Source organism: Hyperoodon ampullatus (genome assembly GCF_949752795.1).
Source record: "Hyperoodon ampullatus genome assembly, chromosome: 14".
Taxonomy (NCBI): Eukaryota; Metazoa; Chordata; class Mammalia; order Artiodactyla; family Ziphiidae; genus Hyperoodon; species Hyperoodon ampullatus.
Window position 1 is genome coordinate 1,867,229 of NC_136927.1, and position 27,961 is coordinate 1,895,189.

Below are 27,961 nucleotides of genomic sequence, written 5' to 3' on the forward strand. Positions count from 1 at the left end.
CTTCTGCTTGGCAGCTGAGCTTTGAAAAGTGATGCGTCAGCCCAAACACAGTTTCTTCTTTTTCAATTTTTTGTTTCCTGTGCTTGTCGGTTCACCTGATGAGAAAGAACCCTTTAGCCTTTTCCTCAGTTACACAGGTTTGAAGACTTACATTGACAGTTGTCACTTTAGCCACCAGTAGGTGGTCCTGTCTGAATATTTAACTCTTTCCCCCGCGGAGGAGGGGGTGAGCAGATCCAGGTAACTCGGCTCGTTTTCACCTGCAGTGTCCTGCTGCCCTCGGTGCCTTGTGAAACGGCAGCTTCTTCCACCTCTTTCTCTCCTGGAATCTGAAGCTTAGTTTAAAAAAGCAGCGAAGCACGGAACAGGTGCACTTGGAGCTCACAGCTGTGACCTCTGTGTACAGTGGACAGACCTAAGACGACCTTGTGGGGCAGGAGACAGGCAAATGTCTGCCCCTGCAGCTCGGCCGGCTGGTGCGAAGCGGCCCCCAACCGCAGCGTCCCCACTACCTGGCCTCCCGTGTGAGCCGGCGCTTCGTGCTCTTCCTCTCTGGGGCCTGGGCTTTCTCGGCGGCCCCTCGTCCTGCCGTGTAGCGCATCCTCACGCCCCCTCGGCGTCACAGCAATTCCTGTTTCCTTTCACGTTCGTTAAACTTCACTGTGTCGAGACCTAGTTTTTTCTAATTTCATGGCAGTAAGAAGGAAAAGGCACATGGTTCTATCCCATTAACAGATTTTTAACAGAGCTTTTGAAAGATTAACTTTTCACTGTTTTAAACTGGCTAGTTGTAACTTTTACATAGTTTGTGAATAAAAATTTCTTAAGCAATCGTGGTTGCTTTACCTCTCTTTTTCTGTGAACTGGGTGTCCCAGGGCCGGCCCTCTGTAGAAGAATTTCCCCACCCACCCTGGGGGGGGGCGGGCAGAGTGTCCCCAGCTCGGGCCTCGGGGTGGGCGCTGGGCTCCTGGCCACCCACGCGGGCCTGTTCTCCATCGTGTTCAGAGCACTCAGGATGTGAGGGACCTGCCCTTGTGTCAGAACCTGGTGACACGGGCTCTCCAGCAAGTTCCTGCTGGGTCAGAGGCCTGGCCTTTGGGGGGAGCATGGATGTTAAAGGGGCGCCCCTTCCCCGGCCTCGTTCGTGTGGCCAAGAGGTCCTGGAGCCCAGCACTGACCTGGACGCGACCAGCACACTCCTGCCCATGGACCAAGTGACCGGTTGTGGCCGTTCCCTGCTGCTGGGCTGGCCTGACTGAGAGCCATGGCTGGGGTGAATGGGCCTCTGGGTCCTCTGTAGCTCGAACGATTAAGTTGTGTTTCTCAGATCCAAACTTCATGGATCTGGTCTCTCTGATTTATATGAAAATGCAGCAGCAACTTACTGCACCTACACCCACCCTGGCTCTCGTAGGCGGGAACAGTGCTGCTGTCACCTGGCATGCTGGTGAGCTGCGTGACTGGGCAGGTGCAGCCTGTTTGGTTCACAGTGCAGTGACTTCCCTGGAGACTGCGATGGAAAAGTTGAGCGCAGCATTTAAGCAGTAAATACGCCTGATGGTTAATGGGAGTTGGGCCCTGGGTTGTGGTGCAGACTGGCAGCGTGGGAAAGGGGCTTAAAAGCTATGTCCTAAAAATCAAGAAAACCCGCAGGTCATTTCAAGTTTGCTTTAGAAATGTGTCTTTGGGGAGAAGTATTCCTAGGGGATTATTTCATCAAATGTTCGCTGGTGGCATGTGTCCGCCTTCGGTGGGGACAAGCCTCCAGGGCCAAGGGCCAAGCCTGGTGGGTGCAGATCTCAGGCAGGCGCACCTGCAGACCGGGTGAGGCACGTAGGAACCCTGGGGTTGCCATGGCGTTCGGCGAGGGGGCCCACCCGAACCACGTGAGCAGTTCCTGAGTTGCTGAGACCCTTAAGGACCAGCTGGGCTCCTGGGGCCCTGCTGATGTCAGCGGGGCAGGGTGGGGCTGACAGGCAGCCAGGTCTCTCCTGCCAATATAGCAGGGAGCAAGGAGCTCGTGTCTCCAGCCAGCCAGCCAGCCCTCCCGCCCCACTGCCAGCCTCTCCCCGGCCCAGGGCAGCCCAGCCACGAGGGAGGTGGAGCCCAAGGGCCAGCTGCTCATGGGGAGGTCCTCCTCCGCGTGCCTGGCCAGCGCTCCGGCTGCGTGTCTCGGGCTGCCTGACCCGCTGCCTCAGGTGCCTGCTTGTTACAGGTCAGGTCTCGTCAGCCCGGGTCCCCGTCCAGGGCTCTGCCCCTGCTCTACTTAGCCTTCCCTCAGGGGACCTGGCGACCCCCTGCTCCCCGCCTCCAGATGTTCCTTCACCCCTGCCCTCTGAATCTCACTCCCCAGGGAGCTCAGGGCCTGGGCCACAACCCCCAGATGGAGTGGTGTAGACGCCCCCTAACCCGGCCCCATCAGTACCCCCGAGGCCTGTCTCCTGGGTGACATAGAAGCTCAGCCCATTAGACTGGGGTGAGCAGAGGCTAGGGACTTGCCCCTGACCTGTAGGCTGGTTACAGAGAGACCCTGTCGTATCCCCGTCCCCGTTCAGGGACAACTATAAGCTACCGTTTCTACCAGGAGGAACTTTCCCATCTTACAGACGAGAAAGCAGAGGCCCGGAAGCATTGTGCTGGCTTGCTGGCGGCTCACAGCTCATAGTGACTAAGGAGGATTCGAGGCCTGGGTCGGCGCGATCCCAGAGGGCCTCCTGTGGGACTCCCTTCGAACTGGGCTGGAGGTGGGGCAGAGAATGACGGGAAGCAGAGCTCAGGGATTTTCTACTCAGAAAACCACCTTTTGCTCTGAAAGTGCTCACAGCCTGCGTGAAGGTTTGGGTCCCTCCGGTGGTGGGGTAAAGAAGCTGGAGTGAGGTGGTAGGACTCCTTAGCCGCTGTGTGACCTTGGGCAAGTTACTTCACCTCTCTGTGCCTCCGTCTCCCCAGTTCAGACTAAGGAGCGTGACCTGATCACAGTGCTCCTCTCAGCACCATCATGAGCTGTGAACGGGAAGTCAGCACCCGGTGGGGCCTGGGGGTTCAGCGGCCTTAACTGCTTCACCAGGAGTGGGAGGCTTTTGGGAGGTGAGCGGGAGGTTGGGCCGGGGTGTCCGTGCCCTGGGAGGACTGGGAGGCAGCTGCCGCGGTGTGCTGCCAGCAGGTGGCGCTTCGAACCCGCCCGCTCAGCGACGCAGACCGCGAGGAAGGGGCCTCCGTCATCGCCCACAAGGCGGGGACCGGGTGGGGCTGTGTCATCGGTCGCGGAGCTCGCCCGCGTGTGATCGCCTCCCTCCCTCCCTCCCTTCCTTGCGGAAAACTTAACATCAGTGCTCACAGTGGCCGGCACGTTCCAGACACTGGGCTGGAGCCGGGGGGAGGGGGGACTCAAGGGCCTGCCCCCCACGGCCCCAGCTCCCTTCCTGGTGGGGGTGGGGTGGAGTGTAGGCTTCGAGCAAGAGAGAAAGTATAATGTCGGGGAACTGAGTGCACGGAGAAGAATGGAGCGGACAGAGGCGGTCACTGACGACTCGTTTGAGCAGCCTGGGCAGGGGTGGGGGTGGGGTCGGCGGTCTCTAGGGAGGGGAGGTCCGGAGGCCGCTCCAGGCCCTCGTGCCGGAGCGGGAGGGGGCGCGGGCGTGGGCGGGGCCGGTTGGGGAGCGGGAGCCGGGACAGGGCGGGAGGGGCGGGCGGCGCTCCAGCAGGTGGGGGCTAGGTGTGCAGCTGGGAGCGGCCCCTGCAGGACCCGACGTCACGCCGTCACGTCGCCAAGGGTTCCTGCTCCTTGGGAACCGGCTCAGAAGCTGAGCTCTCAGCGCAGAAGTGTCGGTGCCCGTGGTCGTCACTTGCCAATATAAATGCCAAATTTGGGGTAAAGGAAAATTGAATTGCATTTCCCCATTTGTCACTAGGGAGGCAGATTTACCCAGGATGTGCGTTTGCACTCCAGGGCAAAGGACCCCGGGTCGGGGGATGGGGGCGCCAGGGGAGGAGCTCGGGGGTGACACTGCAGGATGATGAGTGGACAGGACGTCTGGGGTGTGTAAACGTGTGGAGGGGGGTGGGCAAAGAGGCTGGTGTGGATTAGTGCTGAGTTCTTGGAGACCTAAGCGAGTAAAACCCGTTAGGACGGTTGTTATACTGAGGGGGACAAAGTTTTGCAGGAAGGGATTTGGCTGAGCTTTGAAGAGCGTTTACATAGATAGTCTTAACATGGAGACGGCGTGGCTCTAACTAAATTTATGACATGACTGCACTGGGAGGCGGGACGTAGGGGCCGGGGACGTAGGGGCGTGGCCCAACAGGATGGTGACAGCCCGAACATCAGCCACAAGAGTCGGGCAGCAGGGGCGGGGCAGGGGCTGCTGTCCCACAGGCTGACAAGTCTTGAAACTGTGTGCACCTCACTCATTAAAACGACACAAGTTAGAGGAAGCAGGCAGTGCCCTTGGAATAACTGTTAAGGCAAATAATTTGCTGGAATCCATAGCGGCTCTCAAAGTCGTCTCATCAGTCCCCAAATCTTGGCACGTCGCCCATCGTGGGGTGGGGGCTGACCTCCTCCCAGGGAGCTCTGGCAGCCCTGGGTGGAATGGGCGGGTGGCCAGGTGGTAGGGCTCTTGCTGGGCCCAGTCCTGCCCCTAAGACTCCCTGGTGAACCCCGGCCCCGCATCAGAGTAAACAGCTCCACTGGTCTCCAGCTGCCCTGCCCCTGCCCCCTGGGAAAGGCTCTTCTGAACCTCCCGGTCCCCAGAGGCGCTCGTACACCTTACTGTATAATTACATATTTATGTGAGAAAGGCCCTGGGGAGGGGGCACCCAAGGCGCTCAGAGAGATAGCGCGGAGCTGCAGAGCTGGATGGGTCCTGTCCCCTCCAGGCATCTGCGGCCCCCCTCCTCCATTCTCCCCTTTCCTTTGGGTGGCGCGGCCCCATGAGCAAGAGGTAGTCGGGTGGGGAAGGCATATCCCTAGGGCTGCGTGCAGATATCGCAGTAGCAAGGCCTCTGGCTGGGTGCTTTACCATCCGCAAAGCCCCTTGCTCACCTGCAGGTGCTACTCAGGGCGCTGTGGCTGGCGGGGCTCTTCACCGAGCCCTCAGCGCCCAGGCCGGCTGTTCATGGGCGTCTGGGCTGCCGTCCAGGCGGGGCCCAAGGGATTCGGCATTGGTTGAGCGCTGGTATGTGAGGACTGGAAGCAGAGCCCAGCAGGCCTGGGGGCTCACAGTCATGGCTTTGGGGGTGCAGCAGCCAGGAGATGCTGCACCCTCAGATGGAAGTGGAGAGGCTGCCTGGGGGTGAGTGCAGAGGCCTGCAGCCCTTCCCAGATCTGGGCCAAGCCCCTGGATGCCACTGAGGGTAGAGGCCAGGCCTGGGGTCCTCCCTCCACCCTGATTCTGTGAGCGGCCCCTCCTCCGACCCCTGCTTCTCACTGTTCCTAGATGGTGGTGCTCATGGACCCCGGCGAGGACCCTGAGGACACACTGCACACACACCAGTCCCGGGAGAAGACCTTCATCTTCGACACTGTGTTCGACCAGCACACCTCCCAGGTGCCCGGCCCTACCCACCACCCCACGGCCCCGCTGGGCCAGGCCCGCCAAGGGTGTCCTCATGTGGGAGGACTTGGCGGCCAGGTGACCTCATCCGTGATGTCTCATGGGGTCTCCCTGATGAACGAGGAAGTTGGTGCTCTGGGTCACTCCAGGGACAAGTAGCAGACCCCTTCCACGGATGCCGGGGGCCGCCAGGTGCCCGGGCTTTACACGCATTCTCATTTATTCCTCCGTGTGTCCATGTGTCCGTCTGTCCACCCACCCATCCATCCAACAAAGCCGTGTCCTGTCCGCCACGGGGCTAGAACACACTCCCTGCCCACAGGGGCTCACACCCCAGCCAGGGAAACAGGCCCAGCTCTCTGAGCAGACAGGTTTCTTCTATTGCCGAGACCTTAATGGCGTCGGAAGTAGAAGGACCAGGTCATTGTCAATTACTGAGTAGCTATTGCATGCCAAGTGCTGTGCTTAAGTGCTTGACACACCTTGTCTTCCAAGCGTCACAGCAACTCTGTAAAATACACGGTGATATTATCCCCACTTTACAGGTGAGGTGCTGGCTTAAGGAGGTCAGCAACTGGCCTGAGGTCACACAGCTAGAGAGCTGCAGAGCCAGGACAAGGTCCCAGACAGTGTAAGTCCAAGGCTGGAGGAAAGCAGCACCAGCTTTGGAGTCTGTCCAACCAGGGCTCAGATGCTTCTGACTCGTGTCACCAGCCAGGGCTGTTGGAACAGTTAAGTGAGATGAAGAGCAGGCCCAGAGGGGGTTCAGGGAAGGCAGAGGAAGGGGGACCGTCCTTTCTCTCTAGTCCAGCCGAACGCCCACGCCCCCAGACACCAGCCCTGGAGGTGTCCTTCCTTGAATACCCCTGTGGACAGGGAGCTCACTACCCACACACTCCTACCGCTACGTACTGCTGCCCTAAATGAAATTCTGCCAGCCCCAAACTTTCACTCCCTGGTCCTAGTTTTGTCCCATAAGAGGAGTCATAATGCCCTTCCCGGATTTCCCAAGCCCGTCACTACTTTCCAGTCCTTTGCATTCTCTTTGATTTCTCTCAGTTCATGCAGAAGCCCTGGAAAGGACTCGTACCTGTCTGGTACCAAACCTGTCAGGCCTCATGGTGGGGGTTATCACTTACATTCTCGTGCGATCCTCCCTCACCGTGGTCTCACTGTGGGGCTCGGCGTGGTCCAGGCGGCTGCAGAACTGGGGTGGGGCTCACGCCGTGGCTGGGCCGGCGGCCACTGTGGAGGTCCCTGTCCGTGTCCAGGGGGAGCAGGGCATTTGCAGGCGCCACACACCTGTCCTCTCCAGACAGCCAGGTGCCCGACTTTTGTCGGAGTGTGCATTTGCCTGTCTTCCTTCCGTCTGTCCGCAGGAAGACGTGTACCTTGCCACCCCCCCAGCACTAGTGGAAGGTGTCATTTCTGGATACAATGTGATGGTGTTTGCCCACGGCCCCTCAGGTGCTGCCAAAGGCCGGTGTCCCCCGGAGGGAATGAGGTTGGTGGCAGCGGAGCTCTTCCTAACAGCACAAGCACCTCGTATGTGCTGGCCTTGCACTGGTCCCTCTGCATCTGTGGCCTCCTTTGGTTCTTTCAACAGCCCTGAAAGGCAGGTAGAACGATCCCCCTGTCACAGATGAGAAAACTGAGCCTCAGAGAGGTAAAGGGACTTCCCCAAGGTTACACAGCTGGTAGGAGTGAGTGTGGAGCTCAACCCAAGCCTACACTTTTCTGCCCATGAGAACCGCAGATTTCTCCTCTGCAGGTACAAGTTGGGGTCGGCAAACACTCGCGAAGCTAAGCTACCTCTCCGCCTGAAAACTAGAGTCACAGAGGGTCAGAGCTGGACGGACCTTAATCCCCTCCCTATGCAGGTGGGGAAACTGAGGCCCTGAGAAGCCTGGTCCGAAGTCACAGCTTGTTTATGGCATTCATTCATTCTTTCTTTCATTCAACGAACATCAGGGAGCACCTGCTATGCGCTACGCTCTAGCAAAGGAGGAGGGCCATCTGGTCCTTCCTACAGGGCGAACGGGTAAGGAGGAGGTGAGGACCCCATGAAGAGGGACTGCTTAGAAAGCTTAACACGTACGTTAATCCTCCTATTATGAGAACAACACGAACACCTTAGAGCGAATTTGGAGAGAAGTACAGACGTCTCTTGGGCCTCCCTCCTCTGACACTGTCAGCGTCTTCGCTTTGTATCCTCCCACTTTCCCTGCCCAGGCTTTCTTCCCCAGAGCAGCCATCAGGCTGTTCAGACGGGTTCTTTTGTTCTTGTTTCCAAAATGGAAACTGAGCAGGTCAGAGCAGCCAGGGCGGTTTGCACAGTACAGGCGGCAGGTGTGACCAGACTCCGGGGGGGCCCGAGCCCAGACCAGGAGCCCGGCCTTGGTGGGCATCCCATGCCTCCCGCAGGTGCCAGCAAGACCCACACGATGCTGCGCATGGATGCGGGGCCCGGCATCTACCTGCAGATGCTCGCTGACCTCTTCCAGGCCATCGACGATACCCGTGAGAGCACGGACTGCGGCGTGTCCATGTCTTACCTCGAGGTGAGCCGCCTACACCCTCGGCTGCCCTGTCTGCAAAATGGGCCTGATCATGAGTGCAAAACCCCATGTGTTACCCCAAGGGCCCCCCAGCCTGTGGGAAACCTCAGGGCATCCCAGACTTCTTTGGAGATGCAAAGCCCCAGTGATAGATAAGCCCCTGTGCTTCTTTTGCATCAGACCTACTGCTTCCAGCGTTTCTGTCTCATCCCAGATTTATAACGAAGTGATCTGGGACCTCCTGAACCCGTCCTCAGGGTTTCTGGACCCGCGGAAAGATTCTAGGGGCAGCATCCAGATCGCAGGCATCATGGAGGTCTCCACCTCAAACACCCAGGAGGTGAGGGTCACGGGGGCCCACGGAGGGACATGTGGCTCCTCCATGGCAGCCACGCTCACCAGTGCTCACAGAGCAGAGCCAGACACACAGCTCCAAAGCTGCTTTCGAGCTAAAGGAACAGCAAACTTCTGCACCACATCCCCACTCTCTTCACCTGTGCTCAGGGCAGACATCACCAATGGATTACGCACTCTTCCCTCTGCATCCAGATGCAGGTGGGGATTCTTTTTTTGCAGCACTCCAGGCAGTCGCAGTCAGAGTCGGCTTCAGGTCTGAAACCTGTTTGCCATCTTGATCCTAAGTCTGGCTCCCATAACGAGAGCAAGCTGTAAACATTTCTACAGCCCTCTGTCTTTCTCTCTCCCTCCAGTCTCTCTCTGTGCAGCCCTTGGGGTGGGCCTCCCGTCTGCTCAGAACATTTCAGAGGCTCCCAATTGCCTCTGACCAGCATGGACTCCTCGGCCCCCAGGCCCTGGATAACCGTGTGCTCCAGCCATGCTGGTGTAGGCATGAGGCCACCTGCCCTCAGCACCGTCCCTCGTGGGTTCCAGGTGCAGGAGGGGAGACCTCTTGCCTATTCTTTAATAACAGCAACCATATGAGTCTCTCTCCACAATGCTCTGCGGTCCTAACATGCCTGGCACACAGTAGGTGCCCAGCAGAGGCTCACTGGCTTGATTTCCACAGCTGCTTGCGCACAAGTGGGTTTCAGGCCACCCGCCAACTCCAGCAAATCTGTACAACTGCCTGGAGTTCCATATGGAAAAGGGCTCTGTGGGGAAGAGATGGGTAATCCATTGGTGATGTCTGCCATGGGTAGAGGAGGCAGAAGTGGTGATACAAGTGTCAGCAGTCTGCCATTCCTGCTGGATTCGTTGACTCGATTAGTTAATCTCTTCATGCCACAAACCAGAAATTGCTTCCACTGGATGCGGTTCTGCCATCAGCGTCCCAGCCGGGGAAGAGCTGCCCGAAGGAGCTCGGGAGGGCACTTCTCCTTCTCTTGTTCTGCAGGGAGCGTGTGGCCACTCGGGGGCCCTTGACCGTCCGCCCGCTTCTGCCTCTGTCCTCAGACCATGCAGCTCCTCACCAGAGGCAACTGGCAGCGCACACAGGAGTCCACCGCCACCAGCAAAATGTCATCCCGCTCCCACGCCGGGCTGCAGGTCACCGTGCACCAGCGCAGCCACGGCACAGACATGGCAGGGGAGCTGCACACTGGGAGGCTCCCCGTGGTGGACCTGGCGCCTCAGGCTCCTGTCCCCTTCATCCCCGTTACCCGCCTGTGTCCACCTGCCCTTTACTCTGGGAGCAGGACCCTGCCGTCCTCGTGGAACACCGTCCCCAGCACCTAGGACAGCACCCGGCCGAGGGGAGGTGCCCGCTCCACGTTTGCTGAGTGAATGAATTCTCAGCAGGTGTTGGGGGTCACTCCCGCGGAGCCAGTATTTATGGAGGGCTCCCTGTGTGGCAGGCTCTCCCGGGCACCAGAGACATGAAGATGAGCGACCCCCAGACCCTCACCCTCAGGGAGCTCAGAGCCTCTGGGGGCGGGCGGGAGATAGATGTGTAGCTGGTAATTACAGCACGGGGAGGCCTGTGCCTTGAGATTCGGGGTCACACAGAGGCTGTGGAGCCCAGAGGAGGGTGGGGCCTCAGGGCTGAGCCTGAAAGGTCATCAGGAGTTTGGTGGGTGGAGGGAGCAGCGTGGCGGGGGCGGCTGTCGGGATGCCCTCCAAGGACCTGCCTCCTGCGCCCACGCCCCTGGCTCGCCATTGTTTGGCACCTGTTGCTGGGAGTGAGGGTTGTGCTCACCGTTGCCCCAGGGGCCGGAGCCATCTTTGCAGACAGGACCCAGCCCAGCGCCAGGAACAGAGAAGGTGCCTAATGGAGGCCAAGTCAGAACAACAGTAATATTGTCAACAAGGGACATTCTCACGTCCCTCTAATGCACCAGGCAGTTAGCGTTCATCATCCACCTAATCCCCCGACACCTGTAGGGTAGGCGGCCTCGTGCCTGGTTTACAAATGCACGGCTGAGACTCGGGGTGGTGTGACTTCGCCTGCACAAAGGTATCCGGTGGATCCAGCCTTTGGACCTGGAGGGATCTGGCCCCGATCCGTGCCTTTCACTGATGATATCTGTCCTCCACTTTGCAGGCTGTGCTCCAAGTCCTTGGGGTTTGTCATTGCATTGCTTCATTCCGTCACTCTTTCATTCACCTGCCCTGCACCTGGCCCTGCCCTTGGTGCCTGGGCTGCTGAAAGGAGCGGAGCCTGGCCAGCTGGCCCAGAGGCCGACAGGTTCCATGTATTGTATTAATGTGGTGTGAAATTTGAGGTACAGTAAGGCCAACAGATGAGGAGATGACTGCCTTTGAAGAGAGAGTTTGCTACTCACAGTTTCCAAGAGGAGGGCGCAGGAGAAGCCAGGCCGGGCCACACGGGGAAGCACCAGGGTTGGTCTGGAGGCAGAGGGAACAAGGGGAAAACACGGGCCAGAGCCTCGCTCGTGACTTCCATGGGAAGGCAGGCTGAGCACTGGCCAGTTTGAATAATTCCAGCAGGCTCTGGGGCAGAGGATGCCTTTGGTTGTCTGGTACCTGCCCTGCGTGATGAGGGCAGGTAGACAGTGGCCCAGAGTGTGGGAGCCCCATGGAGGAGGGGGGTGGGGTGAGGGCTCTGGGTTGGCTGGTTTGCTTTTGAAAGGTGTGCTCACGGGTGACTTGTTTGTTATCAGAAGGAACTGGCAACCCTGGGAGGTGCAGCAGGGCCCCAAGATGGCAAAACATTAGGATACAGAAAATAAAAGACATGGTTCCTACAGAGACAGATGTGGGTACAGACAAGCCGAGTGTGATGGAGCCCTGGGAGTCTGCCCGGGCCAGCTGGACTTGGCCATGTGCTCAGGGGGCAAGGTGGAGACCAGCCTCCTCAGATCTTAGCTCTTGGAGAGGCCATTGGACAGCGGTTCAGGCCCTAGGTTCTTGTTCTCCCTCTGCTCCAAATAGCTGTGTGCCTTTGGTCAGGCCCCTGTCCCTCTCTGGGCCTTGGGTTTTTTTTGTTTGTTTGTTTTTTTAGTTTTATTAATTAATTTATTTATTTTTGCTGTGTTGGGTCTTCGTTTCTGTGTGAGGGCTTTCTCTAGTTGTGGCAAGCGGGGACCACTCTTCATCGCGGTGCACGGGCTTCTCACTATCGCGGCCTCTCTTGTTGCGGAGCACAGGCTCCAGACGCGCAGGCTCAGTAGTTGTGGCTCACGGGCTTAGTTGCTCCGCGGCACGTGGGATCATCCCATACCAGAGCTCGAACCCGTGTCCCCTGCATTAGCAGGCAGACTCTCAACCACTGCACCACCAGGGAAGCCCCTGGGCCTTGGTTTTTTTTTGTTGTTTTTTTTTGCGGTATGTGGGCCTCTCACTGTTGTGGCCTCTCCCATTGTGGAGCACAGGCTCTGGACGCGCAGGCTCATCGGCCATGGCTCACGGGCCTAGCCGCTCCGCGGCACATGGGATCTTCCCGGACCAGGGCACGAACCCGTGTCCCCTGCATCGGCAGGCGGACTCTCAACCACTGCACCACCAGGGAAGCCCTGGGCCTTGGTTTTTAAGCTGTATACTCAGGTGGCCTAGTGGGCTGTCTTCAGGTCTGGTTGGCTATCACAGTCTGTCATTTCTTCATAGAAAATCACTCACAAAAGAGTTTGTTCCACGGCACAAGGTCTCTGAGAAAACCCCCGAATTCTGTGGCACAGACACGTGACACGTGAGCAGCTGCCATGGCCTGGGTCATGCTGGCAGCTCCCACTCAGTGAAAGTAGCAGCTCATGTTTACTGCTCGCTTCTGTGGGCCCATCTCTGAGCTGGCCTCTTACACACGTTGCCCATCAAATCCTCACCATGACCAGAGCAACTGCCTCTTTTGACAAATAAGGAGACTGAGACAGGCTGGGAGACCTGTCTGAGATGTCATTTAAGCCGTTCTCAAGCCGTGCTCCAAACTGGCTCTAAAACCCATGTCCCTTAAAGAGAAAATGTTATTTTCCTTTCTGATTTCAAATGTAACCAAATCAGTGCAGAAAATATGGAAAATATGGTTAAGCCAAAGGAAGAAAATTAAAGTCCCCACAATGGCTGCACTGAGAGGCAATCATCCCGGTGGCAGTTTGGCATGTGTCCTCCTAAGGCCCCTTCAGGCATCTTTATACATTTGTTCAGTGCTCAGACATCCAGCCACACTGTGGGCCAGATGCCTGCCGGTGTCCAGGCTCTGGGGACAGATGGCCAACCAAGGTGACAGCTCCATCATGGAGCTTATGTTCTGTGGGGAGCAGTTAGGGAAATAACAAACGCATAAAAGAGCAAGATAATTGCCGAGAGAGCTAAGCAATTTGAAGGAAATATACAGGGTAGCATGGTACCCCCGAGGAGTGAGGGGGGGTGGGCACTCCCGCAGGAGGACCACTAGGCTGAGACTGGGAGAACGAGAAAGCTTCGGCATGGGGGGACTTTCTCACGAAAACACACGCATTTGTATTTTTATCATAAAAAGGGGACTGTTTTTGGGGTTTTTTTATGCGGTACGCGGGCCTCTCACTGCTGCGGCCCCTCCCGTTGTGGAGCACAGGCTCCGGACGCGCAGTCCCAGCGGCCATGGCTCACGGGCCTAGCCGCTCCGCGGCATGTGGGATCTTCCTGGACCGGGGCACGAACCCGCGTCCCCTGCATCGGCAGGCGGACTCCCAACCACTGCGCCACCAGGGAAGCCCTCTGAGCCCTTTTTTATCTCATTTCACAGAGAGTATCTTTTCAACATTGGTAAACGGCTCTACCTTACCCCCTTTTCTGGCTGTGTGGTATTCCACCGCAGAATCTGGTGTCGTTTTTGTTTCCAGTCCCTGGGCTGTGGGAGTGTAGTCAGTGCATCCACTCTGAGCCTCCCAGGGTGGGGTGGGGTTATCGCATCCTCTGGACCTCAGTCCCCTCACCCTGGGGCCTGGGGTGGGGAGATGGCGGGGTTGGGGCGGGGAGGACCACCTCCGCGCCAGCTGGCTTCTTCTCACTCAGACCCAGAACCGAGGCAAGAGGATGAAGGAGGGCACCCCCATCAACTGCTCCCTGCTGGTGCTGGGCAACTGCATCAACACACTCAGCGAGAAGGGCGGCAGCCAGGCGCAATATGTGAACTTACGGGACAGCAGACTCACGCGCACCTGCTGAAGGTATGAGCCCCAGGCCAGAGACAGGCGTGGCTGCAGCATCTGACTGCATTTTTCAGGATTTACCTGGGCCTAAGGGCCCTTCCAGGAACCCCTGAAAGCAGGAAAATCTCTGCTTTATCTGGAGAAATCATCTCTAGTCACTGCTTGAATCCCCCCTCCATCCCTCTGAGTGTGGTCCAGCCCATGCTTGCACACTCCCAGGGACAGGGAGCTCACTACCTCACCAAGGCTGCCTGTCTCATCACAGACGGTCTGAGAAAAATTCCTCTTCATACTGAGCTGAATGCTGTCACCTCTATTCTACAGCAAGGCAGGGTGTAGGTAAACAGATAGGCAAAGCAACAAATAAATGGTTCTGTAAGTTTGGCCTCTTGGTCTAATCTACCTGCATCAGAGTGGAAGTCAGATGGGGTGGGCCTTCAGCAGGTCCATCTCAGCCTGAGCGTCACCTCCCTGAGCATTGACCCCTTGGTCCAGCCTCAGCCGCCCTTCTCAGGGTTTGGAGCAGGAACCCCAGATGGGCTGGTCCAGAGGAGCCCGGGACGGGTAGGGGAGGGATGGCGCCCCAGGCAGGCGGGAACCCCGGTTCCCACCACCCCCAGCTCGTGCCTTCCACTGAGCAGGATGCCCTGGGAGGGAACAGCCGGACGGACGGTGATGATTGCCCACATCAGCCCAGCCACCATGCACTTCAGAGAGGTGCAGACCACCCTGCTCTACACGTACTGAGCAGGGAGGCGCGGACCACCCTGCTATACCCTTACCGAGCCAAGAACATCAAGAGGAGGCTGAGCCGCTCCCTCCCACCTTCCCTCACCCGCTCCCTCTGTGTTACTCTCCCGCCTGTTCACTGAGTTCTACAGCTCTCCCTCCAGATGCTCTAGGGGAGGGTCCCCTCCATCTCGCATGGCTCCTGGCGCTTGGCTTGTGGCCACATCCCTCCAGTCTCTGCTCCTCCTTTACGGGGCCTTCCCCTCCTCCCTTTGCTCCTCCCCTTCTCCTCTTCTATGAGGGCAGTTGGCCTTGATTTTAGGGCCCTCCCTAATCTGGGATGATTTCATCTCAAATCCTTAATTACATCTGCAAAGACCCTTTATTCCAAATAAGGCCACATTCACAGCTTTCAGGGAATGGAGTTATCTCTGTGCCTGGCATCCTGTAAGCTCTCATTGTGATCTGATTTACTTAATTCTCCACAACTTGCTCCCTAGGAGGTGGGTCCTATTATTATCCCATCTTACGGAGTGGGCAGCTGAAGCACAGAGAGATAAAGCAACTTCTCTAACCTACCACAGCTGGGGCAGAGCTGGTGTTGGGGCCCAGGGAGCCTGGCTCCAGAGTCCATGCCTCACACTGCTGTGCTGTTCTGTCTACACTGCTGTACTCAATGTAAAGGATTCATCTCTCTTTTTTTTTTTTTTGCGGTACTCGGGCCTCTCACTGTTGTGACCTCTCCCGTTACGGAGCACAGGCTCCAGACGCACAGGCTCAGCGGCCATGGCTCACGGGCCCAGCCGCTCCGCGGCATGTGGGATCCTCCCGGACCGGGGCACGAACCCGTGTCCCCTGCATCGACAGGCGGACTCTCAACCACTGCGCCACCAGGGAAGCCCAAGGATTCATCTCTTAAGGCTGTGTGACAGTCAATGAGATAATGCACATTAGCGACTTAGCACAGGAGTGAGTAGTGGCCAACATGGGCTAGGTGTTATTTTATTATCATTATTACCATTTGTCAACAGACAAGGGATGAGCCCTTCCCAATGTCCAGCTCTGAGCGAGGCGCCACCATAAACCCATCATAAGCATTACCAGAGCTTCTGCTCCCACACGAACCCTGAGCTTAGCAGAGGAGAAGGCAGCTATGAGACAAGAACCCACACAGATGAGTGTTTCATTTCCAACTGTGGCAAGTGCTCTAAACGAAAGCCACAGGGTGCCGCAAGGAAGAATCACAGAGAAGGCTGAGTTTAGAGGGGTCTTCCACCAAGGGGGACTGGCTCCTGCAAGGGACCTGAGCCCCGAGCGCTAAAGAGAGCGTGTCTGTGCAGACTGAGGGCCAGTGTGCACATCTGGTGAAACTTCAAGTGAGTGCGCCCTGCGGCCAGCAATGTCACCTTCCACATCTACCAAAGAGAAACTCAGACCCACATGCTCAGGGAAGTTGTGTCACAGGAAAGCCCCAAAGTGCCCGTTGAAGAGGAGGGGACAGCTGCCTGCTGTGTCCCTGTTCCAGCCCACTCTGCAGCTGTTACAAAGAATGGGGTAGACCCATCTGTGCAGACGGACAGCCTCTAAGACACATCGTTGGACCAGAAAAGCAAGTTAAAGAACAGCAGCTACAGTCTGATATAATTTACGTAAACCCCCCAAAGCTGAACCTACCCCCCAAAAACTCCCCATGTGTATCTCTCTAGATATATGTATAAAACTGCACAGAGAAAGATTCGGAAGGGCACACACCAAAATGGTAGCAGTGGTTACCCATGGGGAGGGTTACAAAAACCTCTTCATGGATTGTTTGAATTTTGTTTTTTTTGTGGCAAAATATACATAACATAAAATTCACCCCTCGAACCATTTTAAACGGCCCAGTTCGGTGGCATTAAGCACATTCACATTTTTGTGTGACCATCCCCACTGTCCGTCTCCAGAACGTTCATCTTCCCAAACTGAGACTCTGCCCCGATTAAACACCGACTCCCTCCCCTCCCCCACTCCTGGCCCCACCCTCTACTTTCTGTCTCTGTGACCCTGACTCTCCCAGGGACCACACATGTGGATCCTATGGTGTTTGTCCTTCTGCATCTGGCTTATTTCATTTTTCATCATGTCCAACCATGTTGCAGCAGGTGTCAGAATCTCCTTCCCTTTTAAGACAGAATAGTACTGATTTAAATTTTCCTGACAAAACGTGCTTGCATCTTTCTGGCATAAATCCATTGGGTGACAGGTGTCCTTCGTGGGGCAGCCAGCTGGCCCTGACCTTGGCCGCGTCCCGCCACCAGGTCAAGCACAACCTGCTGACCGTGTCCTACCACATCGTGCAGTACGTGGACATCATCTCCAACCTGGGCAGGCAGATCAAGCACCCCAAGGCCAAGGTGGAGAAGCAGGGGAAGGAGAAGAGAAGCATCCCGGCGGCCGAGATGCTCAAGGTAGGGCCGTACATGCACCCAGAGCCTCCTGCTGCTGGGCCGTCCGGGACACCAGAGGCCCACTGTGTCCTCCTGCCCTTCCTGGAGCGGTGTCTGCACCGAGCACCCCACACGGGGTGACCGCCGAGCCCGGCCAGGCCTTTTTAAAAAATATTTTTTATTTATTTATTTATTTATTTGGCTGCGTTGGGTCTTAGTTGCCGCACGTGGGATCTTTCATTGTAGCACACAGGCTTCTCTCTAGTTGTAGAGTGCAGGCTCAGTAGATGTGGCGCATGGGTTTAGTTGCCCCGTGGGATCCTAGTTCCCCGACCAGGGATCGAACCTGCGTACCCTGCATTGGAAGGTGGATCCTTAACCACTGGCCACCAGGGAAGTCCCCCGCGGCCTCAGGGAGCAGCCGTCTCTCTGCTCTCTTCTAATCTCTTCCTTCTTATTTTTCTTCAGCTTTTCTTCTTGCTGCCTTTTATTTTTTCCTCCCAAATCAGTTTTTTTTTAAAATTTTTTCATTTTGGAATAATTTTAAATTTACAAAAAATTTGCAAAGATACTACAGAGTTCCCAGCTTCCCCTAACGTTACCGTCTAGGGTCTTCCAAAAAAGTGCATTGAGGCAAAACTCACACAACATAAAATTCACCATCTTAAAGCAAACACTCCGTTCAGCACATCCACCATGTTGGGCAGCCGCTGTTTCTGTGTCTGTTTCTGTTTCTCGTGCTGAAACGTTTCCACCCCAAACTGAAACCCATGCCCACTAGGCAGCTTCTCTCCATCCCTCCCTTCTCCCCAAATCGGTTTGATCTAGGCCTCCTTTTGGGGTAGAGCACACCATAGTTTTACCCTAAAATTAATCAGTAAGTTTAAAAGGTGCCCATAAAAAATACTTGTAATGAAGTCAAGTAAACATATGTACACACACACACACACACACACATGTTCTTTTGGCTTATTAAGTTTTGGCATAGTAAATAAAGGATTTTTGAAAATCAATAAGAAAGAACCAACAGCCCAATTAAAAAATGAGGGTGAGGAAATGAATAGGCAATTCAGAGAGTTTCTAGTGGCCATAAACATAGGAAAAGATTCTCAATTGCATTAGGAAACAGAGATACAAATTGAAACAATTTTCACTTATTGGACTGGCTAAAATTAAAATGTCAAGTAGTATTAAATGGATAATATGAAATAAAGTATGGAAGGCAGCCTTAACCACTATTATTGGCAGTCTAAATTAACACTTCTCTTTGGAGGCTGTTTTACCTGCATCTTTTCAAACTTTAAGTGTAGTGTTCTGTGCCCAGCAACTTCCCCCAAATCTACCAAGGAGACACATGCGCTCACATGTCCATCAAAGGGGATGGGACAAGCTAACTGGTGGGTCCCTCCTACGGATCACCCTGCAGGTGCTACAGAGAATGGGGCAGACCCATCTGTGCAGATGGACAGCCTCCAAGACCATTGCTAGATGAGAATAGCAAGTTAAAGAATAACAGCCATAGCCTGATATAATTTACCCACCAGAAAACCCATATATCTCATTAGATACAAATATATGTACAAAACTGCACAGAAAAAGATCCGGAAGGGCACATACCAAAATGATAGCAGTGGTTTCCTGTGGGTGGGGGACTGAGGTTGGGGGGAGGGCAATCAGATAGATGATCAAGTCTTGATGTATTATTCAAATTTTTATCACAAAAACATGTTCCTGTATTAGATGTGTAAATACATCATATTTAAAACGTTTCCTGATTGTTATAGTAATATGTGTTTATCATTCAAAACTTGGAGTATACTGCAAAGTGTAAGAAGAAAATAGAACTCACTCATAATCCCACAACTTGGAGATACCATTGTTAGATTTAGCTATTTCCTTCCAGTCTCTTAAATAAATCCGTACACACATGCACAGCAAAATTGGGAGCTGGGGGGACTTCCCTGGTGGCGCGGTAGTTAAGAATCCACCCTCCAGGGCTTCCCTGGTGGCGCAGTGGTTGAGAGTCTGCCTGCCGATGCAGGGGACACGGGTTCGTGCCCCGGTCCAGGAAGATCCCACATGCCGCGGAGAGGCTGGGCCCGTGAGTCATGGCCTCTGAGCCTGCGTGTCTGGAGCCTGTGCTCCGCAACGGGAGAGGCCACAACAGTGAGAGGCCCGCGTACCGCAAAAAAAAAAAAAAAAAAGAATCCACCTGCCAATGCAGGGGACACAGGTTCGAGCCCTGGAGAATCCACATACCGCGGAGCAACTAAGCCCATGCGTCACAACTACTGAGCCTGCACTCCAGAACCCACGAGCCACAACTACTGAGCCCACGCACCACAAGTACTGAAGCCCATGTGCCTAGAGCCCGTGCTCCACAACAAGAGAAGCCACTGCAATGAGAAGCCCACACACCGCAATGAAGAGTAGCCCCCACTCTCCACAACTAGAGAAAGCCTGCACGCAGCAACGAAGACCCAACACAGCCAAAAATAAATTTAAAAAAAAAATTGGGAGTTGGGATCAGGCAATGTCACACATTTAATGAGTACCTACTATGTAACAGGTGCATATCAGTGTTGGGGATGCAGGGAGGGAACGAGCCATACACAGACCTGGTTCAGAGTCATCCAGCAGAGGAACTGCATGTGCAAAGGCCCTGGGGTGGGAGTGGGCTTGATGAGTTCAGGGGGCAGAGGGCCGCCCACGTGGCTAGCACCTGAGGAGAGGTGCATGGTGGGAGCTGAGGCTGGAAGACATTGAACAGGGGCCTGGGTTTATCCTGACTGTAACGGGAAGCCAAGGAGACCTTGAGCAGGACAGCAGTGTGCCAGGAGCCCCCTTGAGCTGCGTATTCAAGAACTGGAAGTGAAACTACTCACAGGGCAGGTGGGGGATTCTCCACGGCTGGGGTTTTGTGTGGAGACCATGACAGCAGTTGAGGAGGAGGCCAGGAGTGACCACAGTGGTCAACTGTGAACACCACGTAGAGGAGGGAAGTAGAAAGTGCTCACACTTTTGTTATGAGGATTTTCCAGTACTCACAGAAGGAGAAAGAACAGTAAAGTGAGCCCTCGTTACCCACTTCCTGGCCTTTTTTCTTCCCACGCACTTCCCTCAGCCTATTATCTTGAAGCAAATTTCAGTCATCGTATTATTTCATTCATAAATATTTCAGCCTATAATCCCTAAAAAATAGAGGCTCTTTACAAACACATAACTACAGTATCATTTCCACACCTTAAAAAATATTAACAGGGCTTCCCTGGTGGCGCAGAGGTTGAGAGTCCGCCTGCCGATACAGGGAACACGGGTTCGTGCCCCGGTCCGGGAAGATCCCACATGCCGCAGAGCGGCTGGGCCCGTGAGCCGTGGCCGCTGAGCCTGCACGTCCGGAGCCTGTGCTCTGCAACGGGAGAGGCCACAGCAGTGAGAGACCCGCGTACTGCAAAAAAAAAAACCCCAAAACAAAAGAGATTTATGACGTCGCTGAGATTGTTGGAAAGTTGAACACCTATTGGCTCTCTGGCGATACAAACACATTACTGTTAATTTTTTACCATGAAAGATGTTGGATTTTGCCAAATACTTTTCCTGTATTATTGAGATGATCATATGATTTTTGTCTTTCATAATATTAGTATGGTGTACCACAATTACTGATTTGCATATGTGGAACCATCCTTGCATCCCAGAGATAAATTCCACTTGATCGTGGTGTATGAGCTTTCAATGTGCCATGGATTTTGGGTTGCTAGTATTTTAATGAGAATATTTTCATCTATGTTCAACAGGGATATTGACCTGTAGTTTTCTTTTCTCGTAGTGTCCTTGTCTGGCTTTGGTATCAGGGTAATGCTGGCCTCATGAAACGAGTTTGGGAGTGTTCCCTTCTCTTCAATTTTTTGGAAGAGTCTGAGGATTGGTGTTAATTCTTCTTTGAACGTTTGGTGGAATTCACCCCTGTGCTTTTCTTTGTTGGGAGGGCTTCGATTATTGATTTAATTGGTCTGCTTACTCATTATTGGTCTGCTTAGATTTTCTGTTTCTTCATGATAAAGGCTTGGTAGGTCGTTTGTTTCTAGTAATTTATCCATTTCTTCTAGATTAACTGATTTGTTGGCATATAATTGATCATACTAATCTTATGAGCCTTTGTATTTCTGTGGTACCAGTTGTAATGTCTCCTCTGTCATTTATTTATTTTTTTGCCTCCTTGTCATTTTATTAACAATGTCTTTTGAAGATCAGAAGTTTTTAATTTTGATAAGATCCAATTTACCAAAATTTTTTGTACTTTATATTTTTGTGTCCTAAGAAGTTTTGTGATGCAAAAGTTGCATGAATTTTCTCCTGTATTTTCTTGTAAAAGTTTTATAGTTTGGGGATTTATGTTTAAGTTTAGAACCTTTTGGAAATAATTTGGTTGTGAGTAAGCATTGGTGTTCTTTTTTTTTTTTTTTTTACATCTTTATTGGAGTATAATTTCTTAACAATGGTGTGTTAGTTTCTGCTTTATAACAAATTTAATCAGTTATACATATACATATGTTCCCATATCCCCTACGTTTTGCGTCTCCCTCCCACCCTCCCTATCCCACCCCTCTAGGTGGCCACAAAGCACCGAGCTGATCTCCCTGTGCTATGCGGCTGCTTCCCGCTAGCTATCTACCTTACGTTTGGTAGTGTATATATGTCCATGCCTCTCTTTCGCTTTGTCACAGCTTACCCTTCCCCCTCCCCATATCCTCAAGTCCATTCTCTAGTAGGTCTGTGTCTTTATTCCTGTCTTACCCCTATGTTCTTCATGACATTTTTTTCCTTAAATTCCATATATATGTGTCAGCATACAGTATTTGTCTTTCTCTTTCTGACTTACTTCACTCTGTATGATAGACTCTAGGTCTATCCACCTCATTACAAATAGCTCAATTTCGTTTCTTTTTATGGCTCAGTAATATTCCATTGTATATATATGCCACATCTTCTTTATCCATTCATCCGATGATGGACACTTAGGTTGTTTCCATCTCTGGGCTATTGTAAATAGGGCTGCTATGAACATTTTGGTACATGACTCTTTTTGAATTATGGTTTTCTCAGGGTATATGCCCAGTAGTGGGATTGCTGGGTCATATGGTAGTTCTATTTGTAGTTTCTTAAGGAACCTCCATACTGTTCTCCATAGTGGCTGTACCAATTCACATTCCCACCAGCAGTGCAAGTGTGTTCCCTTTTTTCCACACCCTCTCCAGCATTTATTGTTTCTAGATTTTTTGATGATGGCCATTCTGACTGGTGTGAGATGATATCTCATTGTAGTTTTGATTTGCATTTCTCTAATGAGTAAAGATGTTGAGCATCCTTTCATGTGTTTGTTGGCAGTCTGTATATCTTCTGTGGAGAAATGTCTATTTAGGTCTTCTGCCCATTTTTGGATTGGGTTGTTTGTTTTTTTGTTATTGAGCTGCATGAGCTGCTTATAAATTTTGGAGATTAATCCTTTGTCAGTTGCTTCATTTGCAAATATTTTCTCCCATTCTAAGGGTTGTCTTTTGGTCTTGTTTATGGTTTCCTTTGCTGTGCAAAAGCTTTTAAGTTTCATTAGGTCCCATGTGTTTATTTTTGTCCTTATTTCCATTTCTCTAGGAGGTGGGTCAAAAAGGATCTTGCTGTGATTTATGTCATAGAGTGTTCTGCCTATGTTTTCCTCTAAGAGTTTGATAGTGTCTGGCCTTACATTTAGGTCTTTAATCCATTTTGAGCTTATTTTTGTGTATGGTGTTAGGGAGTGATCTAATCTCATACTTTTACATGTCCATGTCCCGTTTTCCCAGCACCACTTATTGAAGAGACTGTCCTTTCTCCACTGTACATTCCTGCCTCCTTTATCAAAGATAAGGTGACCATATGTGCGTGGGTTTATCTCTGGGCTTTCTATCCTGTTCCATTGATCTATCTTTCTGTTTTTGTGCCAGTACCACACTGTCTTGATTACTGTAGCTTTGTAGTATAGTCTGAAGTCAGGGAGCCTGATTCCTCCAGCTCCATTTTTCGTTCTCAAGATTGCTTTGGCTATTCAGGGTCTTTTGTGTTTCCATACAAATTGTGAAATTTTTTGTTCTAGTTCTGTGAAAAATGCCAGTGGTAGTTTGATAGGGATTGCATTGAATCTGTAGATTGCTTTGGGTAGTAGAGTCATTTTCACAATGTTGATTCTTCCAATCCAAGAACATGGTATATCTCTCCATCTATTTGTATCATCTTTAATTTCTTTCATCAGTGTCTTATAATTTTCTGCATACAGGTCTTTTGTCTCCTTAGGTAGGTTTATTCCTAGATATTTTATTCTTTTTGTTGCAATGGTAAATGGGAGTGTTTCCTTGATTTCACTTTCAGATTTTTCATCATTAGTATATAGGAATGCCAAAGATTTCTGTGCATTAATTTTGTATCCTGCTACTTTACCAAATTCATTGATTAGCTCTAGTAGTTTTCTGGTAGCATCTTTAGGATTCTCTATGTATAGTATCATGTCATCTGCAAACAGTGACAGCTTTACTTCTTCTTTCCGATTTGGATTCCTTTTATTTCCTTTTCTTCTCTGATTGCTGTGGCTAAAACTTCCAAAACTAGGTTGAATAAGAGTGGTGAGAGTGGGCAGCCTTGTCTTGTTCCTGATCTTAGTGGAAATGGTTTCAGTTTTTCACCATTGAGGACGATGCTGGCTGTGGGTTTGTCATATATGGCCTTTATTATGTTGAGGAAAGTTCCCTCTATGCCTACCGTCTGCAGGGTTTTTATCATAAATTGGTGTTGAATTTTGTCAAAAGCTTTCTCTGCATCTATTGAGATTATCATATGGTTTTTCTCCTTCAATTTGTTAATATGGTGTATCACGTTGATTGATTTGCATATATTGAAGAATCCTTGCATTCCTGGAATAAACCCCACTTGATCATGGTGTATGATCCTTTTAATGTGCTGTTGGATTCTGTTTGCTAGTATTTTGTTGAGGATTTTTGCATCTATGTTCATCAGTGATATTGGCCTGTAGTTTTCTTTCTTTGTGACATCCTTGCCTGGTTCTGGTATCAAGGTGATGGTGGCCTCGTAGAATGAGTTTGGGAGTGTTCCTCCCTCTGCTATATTTTGGAAGAGTTTGAGAAGGATAGGTGTTAACTCTTCTCTAAATGTTTGATAGAATTCGCCTGTGAAGCCATCTGGTCCTGGGCTTTTGTTTGTTGGAAGATTTTTAATCACAGTTTCAATTTCAGTGCTTGTGATTGGTCTGTTCATATTTTCTATTTCTTCCTGATTCAGTCTTGGCAGGTTGTGTATTTCTAAGAATTTGTCTGTTTCTTCCAGGTTGTCCATTTTATTGGCATAGAGTTGCTTGTAGTAATCTCTCATGATCTTTTGTATTTCTGCAGTGTCAGTTGTTACTTCTCCTTTTTCATTTCAAATTCTATTGATTTGAGTCTTCTCCCTTTTTTTCTTGATGAGTCTGGCTAATGGTTTATCAATTTTGTTTATCTTCTCAAAGAACCAGCTTTTAGTTTTATTGATCTTTGCTATCGTTTCCTTCATTTCTTTTTCATTTATTTCTGATCTGATTTTTATGATTTCTTTCCTTCTGCTAACTTTGGGATGTTTTTGTTCTTCTTTCTCTAATTGCTTTAGGTGCAAGGTTAGGTTGTTTATTCGAGATGTTTCCTGTTTCTTAAGGTGGGATTGTATTGCTATAAAATTCCCTCTTAGAACTGCTTTTGCTGCATCCCATAGGTTTTGGGTCATCGTGTCTCCATTGTCATTTGTTTCTAGGTATTTTTAAATTTCCTCTTTGATTTCTTCAGTGATCACTTCATTATTAAGTAGTGTATTGTTTAGCCTCCATGTGTTTGTATTTTTTACAGATCTTTTCCTGTAATTGATATCTAGTCTCATAGCATTGTGGTTGGAAAAGATACTTGATACAATTTCAATTTTCTTAAATTTACCAAGGCTTGATTTGTGATCCAAGATATGATCTATCCTGGAGAATGTTCCATGAGCACTTGAGAAAAATGTGTATTCTGTTGTTTTTGGATGGAATGTCCTATAAATATCAATTAAGTCCATCTTGTTTAATGTATCATTTAAAGCTTGTGTTTCCTTATTTATTTTCATTTTGGATGATCTGTCCATTGGTGAAAGTGGGGTGTTAAAGTCCCCTACTATGAATGTGTTACTGTCGATTTCTCCTTTTATGGCTGTTAGTATTTGCCTTATGTATTCAGGTGCTCCTATGTTGGGTGCATAAATATTTACAATTGTTATATCTTCTTCTTGGATCGATCCCTTGATCATTATGTAGTGTCCTTCTGTGTCTCTTCTAGTAGTCTTTATTTTAAAGTCTATTTTGTCTGATATGAGAATTGCTACTCCAGCTTTCTTTTGGTTTCCATTTGCATGGAATATCTTTTTCCATCCCCTTACTTTCAGTCTGTATGTGTCTCTAGGTCTGAAGTGGGTCTCTTGTAGACGGCATATATATGGGTCTTGTTTTTGTATCCATTCAGCCAATCTGTGTCTTTTGGTGGGAGCATTTAGTCCATTTACAGTTAAGGTAATTATCGATATGTATGTTCCTATTCCCATTTTCTTAATTGTTTGGGGTTCGTTACTGTAGGTCTTTTCCTTCTGTTGTGTTTCTTGCCTAGAGAAGTTCCTTTAGCATTTGTTGTAAAGCTGGTTTGGTGGTGCTGAACTCTCTCAGCTTTTGCTTGCCTATAAACGTTTTAATTTCTCCATCAAATCTGAATGAGATCCTTGCTGGGTAATCTTGGTTGCAGGTTTTTCTCCTTCATCACTTTAAATATGTCCTGCCAGTCCCTTCTGGCTTGCAGAGTTTCTGCTGAAAGGTCGGCTGTTAACCTTATGGGGATTCCCTTGTGTGTTATTTGTTGTTTTTCCCTTGCTGCTTTTAATATGTTTTCTTTGTATTTAATTTTTGACAGTTTGATTAATATGTGTCTTGGCGTATTTCTCCTTGGATTTATCCTGTATGGGACTCTCTGTGCCTCCTGGACTTCACTATTTCCTTTCCCATATTAGGGAAGTTTTCAACTATAATCTCTTCAAATATTTTCTCAGTCCCTTTCTTTTTCTCTTCTTTTTCTGGAACCCCTATAATTCAAATGTTGGTGCATTTAATGTTGTCCCAGAGGTCTCTGAGACTGTCCTCAGTTCTTTTCATTCTTTTTTCTTTCTCCTGCTCTGCAGTAGTTATTTCCACTATTTTATCTTCCACGTCACTTATCCGTTCTTCTGCCTCAGTTATTCTGCTATTGATCCCATCTAGAGTATTTTTCATTTCACTTATTGTGTTTTTAATCATTGCTTGATTCATCTTTAGTTCTTCTAGGTCTTTGTTAACTGTTTCTTGCATTTTGTCTATTCTATTTCCAAGATTTTGGATCATCTTTACTATCATTATTCTGAATTCTTTTTCAGGTAGACTGCCTATTTCCTCTTCATTTGTTAGGTCTGGTGGGTTTTTATCTTGTTCCTTCTCCTGCTGTGTGTTTTTCTGTCTTCTCATTTTGCTTATCTTAGTGTGTTTGGGGTCTCCTTTTTGCAGGCTGCAGGTTCGTAGTTCCCGTTGTTTTTGGTGTCTGTCCCCAGTGGCTAAGGTTGGTTCAGTGGGTTGTGTAGGCTTCCTGGTGGAAGGGACTAGTGCCTGTGTTCTGGTGGATGAGGCTGGATCTTGTCTTTCTGGTGGGCATGTCCACGTCTGGTGGTGTGTTTTGGGGTGTCTGTGGACTTTTTATGATTTTAGGCAGCCTCTCTGCTAATGGGTGGCGTTGTGTTCCTGTCTTGCTAGTTGTTTGGCATAGGGTGTCCAGCACTGTAGCTTGCTGGTCGTTGAGTGAAGCTGGGTGCTGGTGTTGAGATGGAGATCTCTGGAAGATTTTCGCCATTTGATATTATGCGGAGCTGGGAGGTCTCTTGTGGACCAGTGTCCTGAAGTTGGCTCTCCCACCTCAGAGGCAGAGCACTGACTCCTGGCTCCTCAATTTGGGATGATTTGTTGTCTATTCATGTATTCCACATATGCAGGGTACATCAAGTTGATTGTGGAGCTTTAATCCGCTGCTTCTGAGGCTGCTGGGAGAGATTTCCCTTTCTCTTCTTTGTTCTCACAGCTCCCGGGTCTCAGCTTTGGATTTGGCCCCGCCTCTCCATGTAGGTCGCCGGAGGGCGTCTGTTCTTCGCTCAGACAGGACAGGGTTAAAGGAGCAGCCGCTTCGGGGACTCTGGCTCGCTCAGGCCGTGGGGGAGGGAGAGGCACGGAGTGCGGGGCGAGCCTGCAGCGGCAGAGGCCGGCGTGACGTTGCACCAGCCCGAGGCGCGCCGTGTATTCTCCCAGGGAAGCCGTCCCTGGATCCCGGGACCCCGGCAGTGGCAGGCAGCACAGGCTCCCCGGAAGGGGGGCGTGGACAGTGACCTGCACTCACACACAGGCCCCTTGGCGGCGGCGGCAGCAGCAGCCCCAGCGTCCCACGCCCGTCTCTGGGGTCCGCGCTTTCAGCCGGCTCGCGCCCGTCTGTGGAACTCCTTTAAGCGGCGCTCTTAATCCCCTCTCCTCGCGCACCGGGAAACAAAGAGGGAAGAAAAAGTCTCTTGCCTCTTCGGCAGCTCCAGAGTTTTCCCGGGCTCCCTCCCGGCTAGCTGTGGCCATTAGCCCCCTTCAGGCTGAGTTCTTGCCGCCAGCCCCAGTCCTCTCCCTGCGCTCTGACCGAAGCCGGAGCCTCAGCTCCCAGCCCCACCCGCCCCGGTGGGCGAGCAGACAAGCCTCTCGGGCTGGTGAGTGCCAGTCGGCACCGATCCTCTGTGCGGGAATCTCTCCGCTTTGCCCTACCCAGGTACGTGGGGAGTTTCTTGCCTTTTGGGAGGTCTGAGGTCTTCTGCCAGCGTTCAGTAGGTGTTCTGTAGGAGTTGTTCCACATGTAGCTGTATTTCTGGTGTATCTGTGGGGAGGAAGGTGATCTCCGCGTCTTACTCTGTCATTTATAATTTTATTTATTTGCATTTTCTTTTTTTTTTCTTAGTAAGTCTAGCTAAAGGTTTGTCAATTTTGTTTCTCTTTTCAAAAAACCAGCCC

At 51.4% G+C, this 27,961-nt stretch overlaps 1 pseudogene across 1 annotated transcript in view; it reads left to right on the plus strand.

Annotated features, from left to right (window-relative positions):
• The first annotated feature begins 1,854 nt into the window (after positions 1–1,854).
• LOC307062573 (kinesin-like protein KIF19) overlaps positions 1,855–27,961 on the plus strand; it is a 28,329-nt pseudogene continuing 2,222 nt past the window's right edge. Inside the window, exons 1-12 of the transcript in view lie at positions 1,855–1,887; positions 2,080–2,199; positions 3,129–3,244; positions 5,440–5,550; positions 6,936–7,023; positions 7,981–8,117; positions 8,329–8,454; positions 9,528–9,728; positions 13,521–13,675; positions 14,299–14,374; positions 14,413–14,463; positions 16,684–16,833. The product of the transcript in view is annotated as a kinesin-like protein KIF19 (transcript). The remainder of the gene's footprint in view (positions 1,888–2,079; positions 2,200–3,128; positions 3,245–5,439; positions 5,551–6,935; positions 7,024–7,980; positions 8,118–8,328; positions 8,455–9,527; positions 9,729–13,520; positions 13,676–14,298; positions 14,375–14,412; positions 14,464–16,683; positions 16,834–27,961) is intronic.